The sequence below is a fragment of the Ruditapes philippinarum genome, unplaced genomic scaffold (genome assembly GCF_026571515.1).
Source record: "Ruditapes philippinarum isolate M1 unplaced genomic scaffold, ASM2657151v2 ctg1506_1_1_1_1, whole genome shotgun sequence".
NCBI classification, from domain to species: domain Eukaryota; kingdom Metazoa; phylum Mollusca; class Bivalvia; order Venerida; family Veneridae; genus Ruditapes; species Ruditapes philippinarum.
The window spans coordinates 293,577-308,587 of NW_026864737.1; the positions used below are offsets into that span (position 1 = coordinate 293,577).

At 30.9% G+C, this 15,011-nt stretch overlaps 1 long non-coding RNA gene across 1 annotated transcript; it reads right to left on the minus strand.

Moving 5' to 3' along the window:
* Positions 1-11,227: 11,227 nt before the first annotated feature.
* Positions 11,228-13,385, minus strand: LOC132726673 (uncharacterized). The gene is made up of 2 exons (XR_009625232.1): positions 13,254-13,385; positions 11,228-11,450 (listed from the first exon to the last, which is right to left on the minus strand). It is a non-coding gene; the product is annotated as an uncharacterized LOC132726673 (long non-coding RNA).
* Positions 13,386-15,011: the final 1,626 nt, after the last annotated feature.

The window sequence follows — 15,011 nt, forward strand, 5'->3', positions numbered from 1 at the left end:
GTTTCTTCATATTGACACAGTACTTGTGGGAAATGGGACTCGAAAGTTTTGATATTCGTTGTCAGTTATTATTGAGCAATCAAGGTTTAAAGCTAACACTACTATTATCTGAAATTTCAAAAAATATACTTATATGTTGTTTATACATGAGTACTTAAAATGAACTCCAAACACCGCCAAATCTTATCGTTCCCTTTTTCTATCAGGCTGAATGAATGTTTTAGAAATATGTATTGAACATTTAAGTTGTCAAAGATTATTGCATAATCAAGGTTTTAAGCTAATAAAGGTAGTATCCGAACTTTCAAATAATATGCTAATACATTGTTCTTGCATGAGTACTTGAAAGTACCTCAAAAGAGCGTTGCTACTTAATTTATTTTAAATCTTCTTTCCGGCTGAATGAATCTTTTAGAAATATAATACAGAACATTTGATACATTTTAAGATAAAGAGTATCTTTATAACATGAAACAATGCAATATTTAAGCGATTCATACATTTTCAGAGTTAACGGAAAATAATAAATCTTATATTTGACTGATCTTTATCATAACTTACAAATACTGTTAACTTGATACAGAAAGTATAAATGCTTACATGTTTTTCCTCTCTCTTGCTTTTGATATTATTAAATTTTGATAATATTATTATAAAGAGTTTCTTCATTATTAGGTAACTTATATCACTTATTTTTGTGGTCATTTGTAATAGCTAATAATTCAGTAGAAAATAATTGTTTTGAAAAAAAATCTTTATTTCTTTTCTATTTAAAAGATCTTATATTGTTTAAATACAAAACCAATGGTAGCTGCAATTAAAAAATTAAAAAAAACATATCCTATTATATATGACTTTATCAAGACTATTGACATGGTTAATCATTCTTTAGATTATTGTTGCATGACAACAGTTTACTGATATTCCTGTTTTGTTTAAATCATGAAGCCGCTTCATTTGCCAAAAGAGGAAACTCATAAAAGCAATGCGAGTCTTAAAAGATTAAAAACATAAAATAGAAATCCAACACGTAATTGATTATGTGAATTCAAAATCCGTTTTATTTCAATAATTATTGAAACTATTGAAACCATAAATTTGAGCATAACTTGGTGGCACATTTGAAATTTGATTGTTCAGAACACCAGATAATTTTTTTTCTGAAATGAGCTGTTATCACGTTATTGTTCATAGAGTTATTAAGATAAATTTGAACAGGAAACGAACGATCAATTCCCAAGTATTATCTGCTTTGTCTGATTTAACAAAGTGTATTAAACAAAAATATGTGTATTTTCTCAATACGTATAGCAAATAAATCAACAAAAGTGTGAATGTAGAAATTACTGAAAATTAAGATTTTCGAAATAATGTTGTTTTTATTATCCCCCGCCGAAAAATTTCGGCGGAGGATATAGAAATAGTCTACGTCCGTCCGACCTTCCGTCCTTCCGTCCGTCCGTCCTTCCGTCCGACATTTTTGTCCGGAGCATATCTCTAAAAGTATTTGAGTTATCAACTTGAAACTTCATAGGTAGATAGACCTCATTGAGGAGGAGTGCAGTGCACAATAATGATAACTCTACCTTGCATGATTTTTGAGTTATTGCCCTTTGTTATTTTTCAAAATTGATTTTTGTCCAGAGCATAACTCCAAAAGCCTATGAGATATTAACATGAAACTTCATAGGTGCAAAGATCTCACTCAGGAGATGTGCAGTGCACAAGAATGATAACTCTACCTTTCATAATTTTTGAGTTATTGCCCTTTGTTATTTTTCATACTTAATTTTTAACCTGAGTGGAGCATAACTCAAAAAGTGTTTGAGATATCAACATGAAATGTCATAGGTGGATAGATCTTATTGAGGAGGAATGTTGTGCGCAAGAATGATAACTCTTCCCTATACAATTTTTGAGTTATTGCCCTTTTTTTTCATGCTATTTTGTCCAGAGCTTATCTCAAAAAGTATTTGAGGTATCAACTTGAAACTTAAAGGTGGATGGATCTCATTGAGGAGGAGTGCAGTGCTTAAGAATGATAACTTTACCCTGCATTATTGAGTTATTGCCCTTTGTTATTTTTCAAAATTAATTTTTGTCCAGAGCATAACTAAAAAAGCCTTTGAGATATCAAAATGAAACTTCATAGGTGCATAGATCTCACTCAGGAGGTGTGCACTGCACAAGAATGATACCTTTTATAATTTTTGAGTTATTGCCCTTTGTTCTTTTTCATACTTAATTTTCAATTCAATTTTTTTCTCAAAAAGTATTTGAGGTATCAACTTGAAACTTCATAGGTGGATTGATTTTACTGAGGAGGGATGCAGCACACAAGAATGATAACCTACCCTGCATTATTTTTCAGTAATTGCCCTTTGTTATTTTCAGCCATCATTATTCACATAGGTTTCAAATCTGTAATCACTATAGCCATCAGTTTTCATTACCAAAAGACCTCTTAAAATGGAATTATTCCGCTCTACTACATATACATTCTTCCAATGAGCAAACACATTCGGCGGGGATGGCCATGTTGACATGGCTCTTGTTACAAACGTATCACATATATAACGATGGGCAGAGATTATATAAAGAATGACAAATTCAGAACGTATCCCTATAATTCAGCGAAAAATAAAATAAGAAATATTCATAGAAATATTCATTTGTTTCCATCTTTAATGAAAATGCGTTATTGTTTAAAATGATTCATATGTACAATTAGTAAAAAATTGCTATTTAAAATTTGAGTTCATTATGAATTATTAAGTTTATAAAGGCAATTATAAAACAACGCTGTGGCTCCGTCGCCAATGCCGCCTGATTGAATCATGGGCTTACGCACCGAAGCACCCCATATCCCCTGCCCACTCTGTAGTTTACTCTTCGGCCTCTGCTTTGTTATTTAACATATAAACTGAAGAAATTAAAAAAGAGCAAAACTGTGTTGATTTTTTAATCTTTTTATCGTATCTCAATTCATTCAAGGGAAAAAAAAAGATTTTGAATCATGAAAAAAAAAATCTAGAAGCATTAATCACAACAAAATTACATGAAAATAACAGACTCGGTTTGATTTAGTCTTTAAATGAGAGATAATGAATAAGTGTAACATCCCTCACGCCCCTAGCACCGGCTTGAGCGGTGCTCAATTCTCAACACTTAATAGTGCTGGCATCAATGACCCCGAAGGACCAGAACAATATAAGAATACTGAAGTGAAGAACGAGGCGACATTTCACAGCTGCCACACAACAACTGACACCTGCTGTTGTGAAGTATAAAAATCTGGACACAAAGTGATCCCTCGGAAGCATTAATCACAACAAAATTACATGAAAAGTGCAGACACGGTTACGCTAAGATAACGCTATTGATGCATGTTTTTGTTTGTTTTCATACTTTACTCTATAGTTTAAACATAAATTAAAGCAGTCTGACTATACGACAATAATTATAGTAATAAATTTGAAAATCGATAACTAAAACTTTTGACATTATATAGCATATTAATCTATTCCAAGGGAACATTTGTTTTAATGTACCTAGCTCTTAATCTCGTGTTTTAAACAACTATTCGTTCTAAACTATTTAGGTTTTCATTGCGTGTTCAAGTGTTATTTAATGTTGTTTCTTGGCAACAATGGCTTCGTTTATGACTGTCGATTGTAAATGAAAAAGGAGTAATTTATTGCTTTAATCCATTTTATCCGAATAATTTAAACAATGTTCTGTGGCAAATTTAATCTTAAAATGTTTAGAGCGACTTAAATGATTGAACAATAAGGATGCTATCTAGGGCAGTTAAATTCTAACTTGAGAAGACTCATTTTTTTTTTATAAAAGTTTTATTTTGTTGCATGTCTTTGGTATATTTAGCAAAGATTGCGGTTTGCAATAGACCAAAATACGAAACTAAAATTTGCAAGAATTATAAAATTACAACAAGCCATCAAAGAAACATTCTGGGTAATAATTTTAGCCTTTTAACATAGAAAAAGCAAATTTCATCACATTTTTGGTTTTCATAACGTGTATAGTTGAACGATAAAGCTTATTTGTGAACGTGTATATTTTTATTATTAGACAACGGGAAATTAATATGTTTATTTAGCGACGTAAGTAAATTCATTGTAACGCATAGACATTCTTCACTCAATATACAGCAGTTGTTAGTCAAGTGACTTCCTTTTTCTGTTCAAATTAATACGAACAAATGACTTTAACGCCACTGCATTTGACAAATGAAGATGTTTTTTGTAAATGACAAGCGAGTATTACATGTACATGTACATAGATTTGTAAGGCTGTACTATTTTAAAAATAAACGAACAAAAGAAAACAAAATTATTAGGGCCATAATTACAAACATAAAAGGTTGCACGTTTATTATATTTGTTCAAAAACCATAATTTCAAAAGAGCTGTGATCACGTTTTATTTACCGTGTTATTGTTTATATAGAGTTATTATATTTCATTGCACATGCGATCTTAAATTCTGAATGAAAGACTGCATTGTCTGATTTAACAAATAATCAAAACATAATAAACAAAACATTATTTTCTAAATTCGGATAGGTAGAAATCCAATGTATTGTTTGCTTTATAATCAGCATTCTATTTTTATTTGTTTGAAACTGAATACATTGCAATTTTGCTTCCGATCGGTAATTAGATATGTTCTGGTATGTACTGCTTTGAATACACTTTGAACGTTTAAGTAAAAGAACAAATCTCGTTCTCTGTTTTATTTTAAATTATTAAAATATATACTTTGTGTACATTCTTTTAAATATGAAGGTTCCATCGATTACAATGTCCTATATTGTAAATGAATGAAGACAAAATGAAATGTTTTTTTTTGTATGCATTTAACATATTGCTTTTTTATCAATATATATCTCATATGTTTTTGTTTCACTATTATAATAATACAAATGTATGTGTTTTAACTATTCGGTATGTTCGAAAAGTGTCAGTTTAAAAATGCCTGGTACAAATCATATTGAAATAATAAAATATGTATCTCATATATAGCTTTGTATAGAAGAGTAATACAAATCGAATCATTGAAAATATATGACATTTAAATTAAAACTTAACAAACTTTTTGTGAAAGAAAAAAGAACATCAAGACATTTTAGCTTTGAACATCCCGCAAAGGTAACCTTAAATTAAAAAAATTCTTTATGCCATCTTAAAACTTTTTTTTTGGAAAACAATTTAACGTCTAAAATTGAAAGCAAAGTAAGTAAAGTCTTCCTATAACGTAAACTAAAATAACAATAAAATAACCACTTAGACTCTATCCACATTAAAATAGATAACTTACTTTGGACGTTGCTCTTAAAAAGACTGATTTACGAATTGACACTTAAAATTAGATTCGCCTTTACAAAACATTTGTTCGGATGTCTCATAGTCCCCTCTCAAAGTTTTTTAATGTTTGAAACGTTATTTGTTTAGTACTGTTTGATTTTGTTGCTTAGCAATAAGTGCTTCGTTTAATAAAGTCGTAGAATAATCAAATGAAGTAAGTGCCATTTAAATTCATTTCATTCGACCATATTGACATTTATATGCGTCAAAGTTAGGTCTAAAAGGTTCGGAATTATCTAAATGTTGGAATAAATTATTTTTGTGAAGAGATAATGCTTATATAACATGGGAAACATGCGAAGTAATGTTTGAGTGTATCACATGTTAGCACAATAAAATATGCACTATTATTGAAATAGGTTTGTCTAAATGCAAGTTTTCCTATCAAAGTCTAAGAGTAAGCTTACTTTACATTGCTTTGACAATCTTTAATAAAACGTGTTACTATTTATGTATGCAATATCTAGATGCTTTATGATATAATGGTTGTGTATTTAATTTAAAATAATCACAATATTTAACATATAAAATGAATTCATTGAAAAAGTTAAACTGTACTATTTTTTGTCACATTTTATTGAGTCTACATATTTTTACTTATATACTTTCTCGTCAGTCCACAATTCCAACGAAACAGCACCACGTAAATTATAAGGATATAGAAATGTTAATTCGTCATCAATTTTGCTATATGTCAAATAACAACATGTATACTTAATAAATATTTTTTGAAACATAATTTTTCTGTTTATCAATATATATAAATTTCAAAAATGTATTAAAAGCAGAATTAAAGATGATGTAAAATAAGTGTGCGAGTCACGCCAGTCGTCATTTTTAGAAGTTAGCATAATTTATTTCCTTTTTATAATTGTTATAATCATAACTACTTGGGTAGAGTTCTTCAAATTCACAAGGATTACTTATTTCTTTGGAATTTTCGTATGTGTCTTATTTCATTCTTCACTTTGGTGTAAGCAGTAAGCATAGGTTTCCCAAAAAGGGCCATTGTGCCCCCTTTCACTACTGTTGTAGTTTTAATGTACGTATGAATATCTTGTTTTTGGATATCTATCTTTTTAAAGTTTGTGGGAAACATGTAATTTGTTTTTGTAACCGCCTTTTTAAATACAGATATATGTTGATTGTGGTTTGATCTGAAAAAAGCGGTCATACTATCTTTTAGGCGTCAGCGTGATCAAACACAATTAAAAAATAAAACTTTTGAATAAATTCATTTTTTTGTTTGTTTTTTATTGTGTAATTTTTATGCTTATTAGAATTTTCCTACTTTTAAGAGACGACTCACCTGAGATTTCTTTTAACCTGATGGACAGGACATGGAAATATTTCTTCGAGATATTCATCCTTAATTACTACATTTGTTTACATGCAAGGAAACTATCGGCCCATCTTAATGAAGCATGTTTGTCTACTCAAGTACCATCTTATGCCTTATAAATAATAACTGGAAGGGCTCCACGATAAACAGAAACAATTTAGAAGAAGGGTGTTCCCTCGAAAACATTAATCGAAAGTCAAAACAGTGTCAATGTTACTTAAATCACAACGATTTTTGATGTTTGAAAAGAATCTCATATTATTCTGCGATACTTTTGCAATTGGTAATAGAGATTTATTACATGCATGCTTACATTAATTGCATTTACATGAATGATTTTATGACAAAACATCACAACAGAAATGTGAAGTTTTATAAATAAATAAAATAAGTGTATTAAACAAAAGAGAAGTAAATCGGTGTGACTTTATTAATGCATGTTTAGAAAAAAAACAAAAATATTAAAAAACAAAAGAGAAAAGCTGTACAGCTATACACAAGTCTCGATAGAATATCGAATGTTGTACACAAATACAATTTATGGTTCTGTCAGGGTGATATATTGAATTAGCAATGTATCATACAGTATGTAAATTGAAATATATTTCCATACAATTTACTTATAAAGATTGACACGTCTAATGGTTTTTCTTTAGGATATTTGCATTCCTTATTCTGGTATTTTCTTGTCTAGTCAAAGCATAAACTACATATATTTTAACAGTGGAATTGACATGTTCTTAATGCTGCAAGCATAACACTTGACTGGCAAATTTCAATGATCATTGTTAAAGAAGTTTCGTTATGACCATGACTTTTAAATATAACCTTTACTAAGTTGCTAAATACCGCCGTTTCCAAATCTTATTTGTAAGTGTTTCCATAGTTTCAGTAATGATTACTAAATACATGCAACATTATTTCCTTTCTTGTATATTGTGATATACTTAGTATCTGGTTTTGTCAAATATAACATGTGTTCCATTTTCAATAGGAAGATCAGGATAAAAAAGTCAACACAAATAACTGAAAAAATGATGCTGAAGATTTTATTTTACTTAAAAGCTTTTGCTCCATGTACATTGAATAAAATGCATTAAACTTAGTTATTGAATAAATGAATACTATATGCATTCACTTAAAACCGTATTGGTGCCAATAATATAATAGGGTTGTTTTAACAATGATACTTCTATTGACAAAACGTGATTTACCAGAATATAATACTTCAATGGAATTATTTTCAAATATATCAAGAAAAACATGCAAGTCTTTAATTCAAGATGCGCCTAAATGATTGTGTTCTTATTTTGTGTATCTATTAAAGAAACGTTTATTCATCTTTCCAACATTAATCAAAAAAGGAAAATATAACTGGCTATTTATAAAGTCTTTGCACCAGAAGCTAGCATCTAAGACCATGATATGTTTGCAACACTCAAAAGACAGATACTTTTAAATTCAGGATTATCGGCAACTTTGTGTATATATTTTTAGAATTTACTCACTTTTATATGTACAACAAATATTTCCTGCCGAAAGCTTAGTGCAATTATCTTTTATAGCTGATGTAATAACATGTTTCAGTTTAAACATATATCTTTATATAATTTTGAAAACAATGGTATTTTCTGAAATAATTAATTTTATTAATTTCAAGAAATATTACCACTTTGGCTTGAATCGAAGTTCAAAAATTGTGTTTAGAAACATTAAACATTATTGGAGCAATTGATTCATGTAGTATCTCAACAATTTCTCTATTCTTTCTTGTGCAGAAACTACTTTATATCTTTAAAAAAAAAGTTAAATGTATTTGGCGCCTACTTTTCATTCACGTGACCCAATTGGAAGATACACTGAAAAATTGCCACGAAGATAAAGATGTTGGCTTGTTTTGTGTTAATATGTTAAGTACGGTACAATTGTTGGCAAATAATCATTACTTTACGTACAGTAGGCACAGTTTCAAGAGTTAAGATCCCCTTTCAAAATTCTATTTTACTTAGTTCTACCTATTGTTTTCTCGTTTAGGACACATGCATTCTTTTGCATGGGGACCATACAATCACTTTACTTGGAATGGCACTACTGTGTCGAATTGAAGATTCTTTAATAAACGCCGTATGAACACATCTGCAGATGTTTCTAAATTCAAAAGTTTACCATTTTCTTGTTTAAATCTTGAGGTCTGCTTAGGTCGGTGCTAGGGGGCGTGGACGGTAACTTGCACTTTCTAGTACCGTCTATGAACAGGTTTAATCAAACCGAGCCGGCTTTAATACAAAATTTTACTCATCAAATTTTAAGGTAAGCTCATTATATCTCACAAATAAATACTTTCCGATTTAGTCATGGCAATATCGAATACTATATTCCGACGATAAAATATGTGTCCGTGTAACGCTGACTAACAAAAAGCAAAGCCATTGTACCGATCTCAATTTCTAAGAGAAGTTAAAACAATCTACACTATATGCACAAAAACAGAAAAGAACTTGCTCGAAATTAGATATGTTTCATTCAAAGGTATTTTTTGTTTATTTTCAAAATAGAAATATTTGTACTCGCTCATATTTTTTTCTTTGAAGATACCATCTGGAGAATAATAAGGAAATTTTCCTTGAAAATAAACTGAATTAAAAACAGTTTTAGTATTTTCTTTACGTGGGACATGTGTGATTTTAGTCGTTTTAGGGGTTCTTTTAAATTAGTGTTTATATTTAATTTTAAAATCTATTGTCACATTTGCGTTGTTTATGCCGTGTGGATGCCGTTAAAAGTCGTCTTTTGAACAAATTCTGTTATATTTTAGATCTTCATTTTTGTGTTTATGTAAATTTTAATTGTGCCCGAACTTTAGGGAGGGGGATTTTTAGATTTACCCTTGTCCCTCCGTCCTTCCGTCCATCCATTCATCCGTCCGTCCGTTCTCATTTTTTGTCGCACGTAGCTTAAGTAAAGAAACTTTACAATAATATCGCTCAGCATGTGTATTGGTGCATATTGGTACTTTCGTGTTTATTTATTTAGTATTTGTAGAGTTATTGCACTTGACTTGGTAAAAATTTGCAATTTTCAATGTTTGTCGCACGTAGCTCAAAAAGTATTTGACCTTTACATGAATATTGCACAGCGTGTGTAGTTGTGCATCTTGTACTAGTAGACTTATTGCTCTTGAGTTAGTAAAAATTTGCAATATTTAACTTATGTCGCACGTAGCTCAAACCGTATTTGACCTTGATTCATAAAACTTTATACAGGAATGTTGCTCAGCATGTGTAGTTGTGCACCTGGGTATTTTCGTGTGGATTTATTTTGTTTTGTCAAATTTATTGTCCATGACGTACTTAAAATTTGAAATTTTCAACTTGTGTCACACATAACTTAAAAAGTATATGACATAGGGTCATGCACTTTTACAGGAATGCTGATCAGCATAAGAAGTTATGCACCTTTGGTTTTGCTTGTGGATTTCTTCTGTTTTGTCAGATTTATTTCCTATGACTTATTGAAAATTTACAATTTTCAGTTTGTGTCGTGAGTAGCTCATAAAGAATTTACCCAAGATTCATGAAACTTAACAGGAATGTTGGTCAGCATATGAAGTTGTTCACTTGGATTTCGCTTGTGGATTTATCCAGTGTTTTTAGAGTTATTACCTTTGACTTTGTAAAAAAGTGTTCCATTGTGTTGTGTTATTTGTTCCGTGAGTGTCAATCAATCAACTTTACAGGAAAAATGATCAACATCACTGTGAAATTATGCACCTGGGGTTTTGCATGTGGATTTTTTCAGTTTTGCTAGAGTTACTGCCCGTGACTTTGTATAAATTTGCAATTTTCAACTTGTTCATGCATAGCCTGTAGGCCTGAAAGTTTACAAGAATGTTGGTCAGCACGTGTACTTTTATGCACTTTTATGGGATTTGCGAGTTGATTATTCGATATCTGTAAAGTTCTTGCCCTTTACTTAGTAAATGATTTTTAGTTTTCAAATTGGGCACATGTAGCCCAAATAAATTGACATAGTCATAAAATTGACTTTAACAGTTGCGTGTGGGGGCACCCGTGTCCTATGGACACATTTCTAATTTTCTTCTGATTGGGCTTTGGTATAACTTGGAAAAAAAATGACGTCACGTTATGTAAAAGTTTGCACGCACGCACGCACGTACGTACGCACGCACGCACATACATACATACATGCATGCATGCATGCATGCATGCATGTTCATAAGATATTTCAGTGAAATTATATTTGATGTTGAAACTTTAATATTATAAAACAATTAACGGTATTTAACAATGTATTAATAATTATCTTTGTTTTTATTTTCAAGCGCGTACAGGTTAATCAATCTGTACAAATGATGTATTGTCCTTTGAAATAACAAAACCATTAAAAATTGGTATAAGTCTTGTGGCAACATTTCCAATTTCAAGGTGAAATGATTGTCTTGTGAAAAGGAAATGTCATAACGTAAAAAAATACATTGGTTCAATTCCAAGTTTTAATGTGATAAATCAGGTCATTATTTCCATAAGCTTTAATATTACATGTGTCTTCCTCGCCATTCCGCTCTAGATAATGACCTTTTTCGTCCCCATCCTGCAAAACGACGTATAGTCTCACGACTGATGTCACGTCTCCCAAATGAATTTATGTCCTTCAGAGAATGTTCTACAGCAGGTGTTGTCATCGTGTTTTCTTGCTTTACCGCTGAAATATTAGTACACTTGAAGATTTATTTACAGGCAGTTGGCACATAGACACAAGAAAAAAATCTTGGAAATGGAGTAATCCCTTTAAAGCATTAACAACAGCAAAATTATATAAAAACTGCAATCTCAGTTTGATTGAGTCCTCACGCCCCTCCGCAAGGACCGGCTTAATCAGTATTCAACGTTTTTAACTAACAAAAATGTTGGGGCAGTACCGCTTTCAGAAATAATTAACACAAAGTAGAAAAAATAAAACTGTAATCAATCTTCAACACAATGTGATGAAATCAATGATCTTGAAGTCCACTTCTTACATTCTACACACTAAACATTACCACGAAATTCATGCTACAAAACAATGTTGTCATCAAGTTATTTAGCATTTATTAAATCCATGGTTTGACTTACAATTGGCAAATTTTTAATGTTTTCATACGATAATTAAACTGATCATATTAATTTCATTTCGTTTCATTTTCACATATTTATTATTTGTTATAAAATATTTATAAGCATTGGATTTAACGACAATTTTAACGACAATTATGGTTAAATAATTCATAAAGCATGGCGCCGCAACATCTAGATATACAGGCAAATGGGAAAGACGCCTGGGGGGGGGGGCAACCTTTCGGTGGCACAAAGATGACATGTATGTGTTTTCGTTGCCACGAGTTACTAGGTTGTGGCCACGAGAAAGTTAAGTCGTGGGAACGAGATACTATGTCATGGCCACAAGTTACTAAATCGTGGCCACGAGATAATTTAATCGAGGCCACGAGATATTATGTCGTGGCCACGAGAAACTATGTCGTGACCACGAGTTACTAAGTCGTGGCCACGAGATAATTAAGTCGTGGGAACGAGATACTATGTCGTGGCCACAACATACTATATCGTGCGCACGAATTAAGTACTAGTATCTCGTGACCACAACTTAGGAACATGGGAATAGCTATTGAGACATGCAGTGAATTTAGGTTTTGTTTTAAACCAGAACAGCTAAGGAAATCCCAGAAACAAACATCAGAGAGGAGGCGGTATTTTGAATATATATTTAGGGCATTACAGGGAAGGCTTTTTTTATCGCATTAACACTGCAGCTTTTTTATCGGTTAAACGTACATTCAATTGTAGATTTAAAACCAGAAACGCAATAACAAAACAAATCATATGTTCAATTTTGGGTTATTCTTAAAAATTACAATTATAATTCTGGAAAAACTGAGTGTGGAAATAATTTGAAATTTTGCACATTATTGGATTAGCCCTTTTGACCAAAATCTTAATAGAACATTAATCTTGAGAAATTGCTTCCAGTCCTATCATATTATAAAACCTCAGTGGAGTCTTTTTAATGTCAAATCGGTATTTCCTATAAAAAAAGCATTGCAATATGATACATTTACATTATTGTAATTGGTAAACCGAGGTAAAAGGACCCCCCCATAAAAAAAAAACAAAAACAAACAAAAAAAAACAAAAAAAAAACAAACAAACAATTTCATAAGTCTCGATAGAGAAATTGCTTATATTATAATCAAACGAGTACGTTTAAGTCTAAGTATTTTGAATAGATAAATTACTATAATCGCTTTTGAAATAAATGATTATGGCAATACTCGGTCATCCAGACGCAAGGTTATATATGTTTCTATTTTCATAACCATCAAAATATCAATGCCTACAAATATATTTAGACAATGCACCAAGAGCAATACTAATGCATATGTGTACAATTAAAATATAAGTTAATAAAACAAGTTGGAATAAAAGAAGTCAAAATGGTAAATCTACTTACAAACAGATTCACCAGCAAGCAAAAGAAGAAGTAACAACGCAGTGGAAGTTTGAACCATCATATCTTCAGCTCATCCGAGAACACAATGCAGACTGCTACTATATAGCTGATTTTTGATATCCATTCTAATTATGATCCGCTGGAAATACCAATTAAAGTATATATGACATGATACAAAAAAACTATACATAATTAAATCTAACATTTAAATTTTATCACCACACATGCAATTTGAACGTAAAACTTTTATCTAATTTTGTCTATTTAATTACTGCAATGACATATTGAAAATATTTTCAATCTGTTAAATTGAATGGAAATCGTACGTGATGATGAAGCCATCTTTGTCGTCGCCATCATCATTTACATCATGATCATCACCAGTAGCTACATCATTAAAATTTCGATCCGGTTGAATCGCAATTCCTTTAAGTCTTTCTTTTTGTCGTATTCAATACTTATGTCCTAGGTTAATATGCCGTGCTTTGCATCGTTTGCTAAATGTATGAGTTTGAAAGGTCACACTAGTTACATGTAGTATTATTAAATAATAAATGCTTATTAATGTCGATAAATGATGGTATGATTATCGGTGTCAAACGATTGATATTTCTATTAAGTGTACCTTTAATAAAAGATTATATTTATTTCAATCACATAATATACTTTGATAATTTATTTGCATTAAGGCATTAAGTTAGCAGCAAATAATTATGAATATACCGTTGCAAGATATATGTTAACTATCATAGTAATTGTGTTCAAATTGTTTAAATTTTTATCTGATTTTTGCCCAATAGTAATGCTATATCGGAAAAGGCTACTCAATTTGCTGTTCCACTGAAACTCAGTTTGTTCACAGAAAACATAACGGACGCGAATGTTATATCAATATTATTAATCTATAATATAACTGACACGATACAGTGTGTTGTTTGAAAATGTTTGAAATATTTATGTCACTATGAAGAATAGAAGTGGATATTTAATGTACACTAACATGTATCATAATCAATCCTGAGAAATATTAAGGAAATAGCAGGGTTAAATATATAAATAAGAACCATTTAGGAAGTCAATTTTCGATCTTTTAATCAAAGTAATGTTTCCCGTCTTTTCCACATACTTTCATTTTATTTATTTCATCATAGATTCATATGAGGTGTTTTTATAACATCGACGTAGATGGTGAAAATCTTGACACATATCTATAGGAAACCACCTCCGTGGTCGAGGGGTTAGAGTCGATGACTTCTAATCAAGTTACTTCTCTGGCGTGGGTTCGATCCCCGGGAGATGCTTTGGTAGTTTAGTACGGAGGAAGGTAGTCTAGTACTGGTGTAACTCTCCAGGAACAATGGTTAGGAAACTACCCGTCTATATGACTAAAATACTGTTGGAAAAAGGCGTAATATAAAACAAACAAAAAACTTATCTATAGGAGCTCGCTTCTGATGTTTGTAATCATGAACGAAACGTGCGCCAATCATGTTAATATCATTTAGGGATCGTTCAACTTTAGATGGTAATGGCATCGTTTTTTTGCGTTTTGCTTGCGTTTTTCATTTGCTGAAATGGTATAGATATATTCACTCAATTAACGTGATAATAGTATGGTTACCAGGGTGTGATACTTCCAATATTTTCTAATCTTAGGCTTAAATTTTCAAACGCTTTCCATGGGAATCGTTTGCACTAATTACTTATTGAACTGCTTTGATGTTAATGATAGGAAAATAAATTTGATACTTTTTCAAT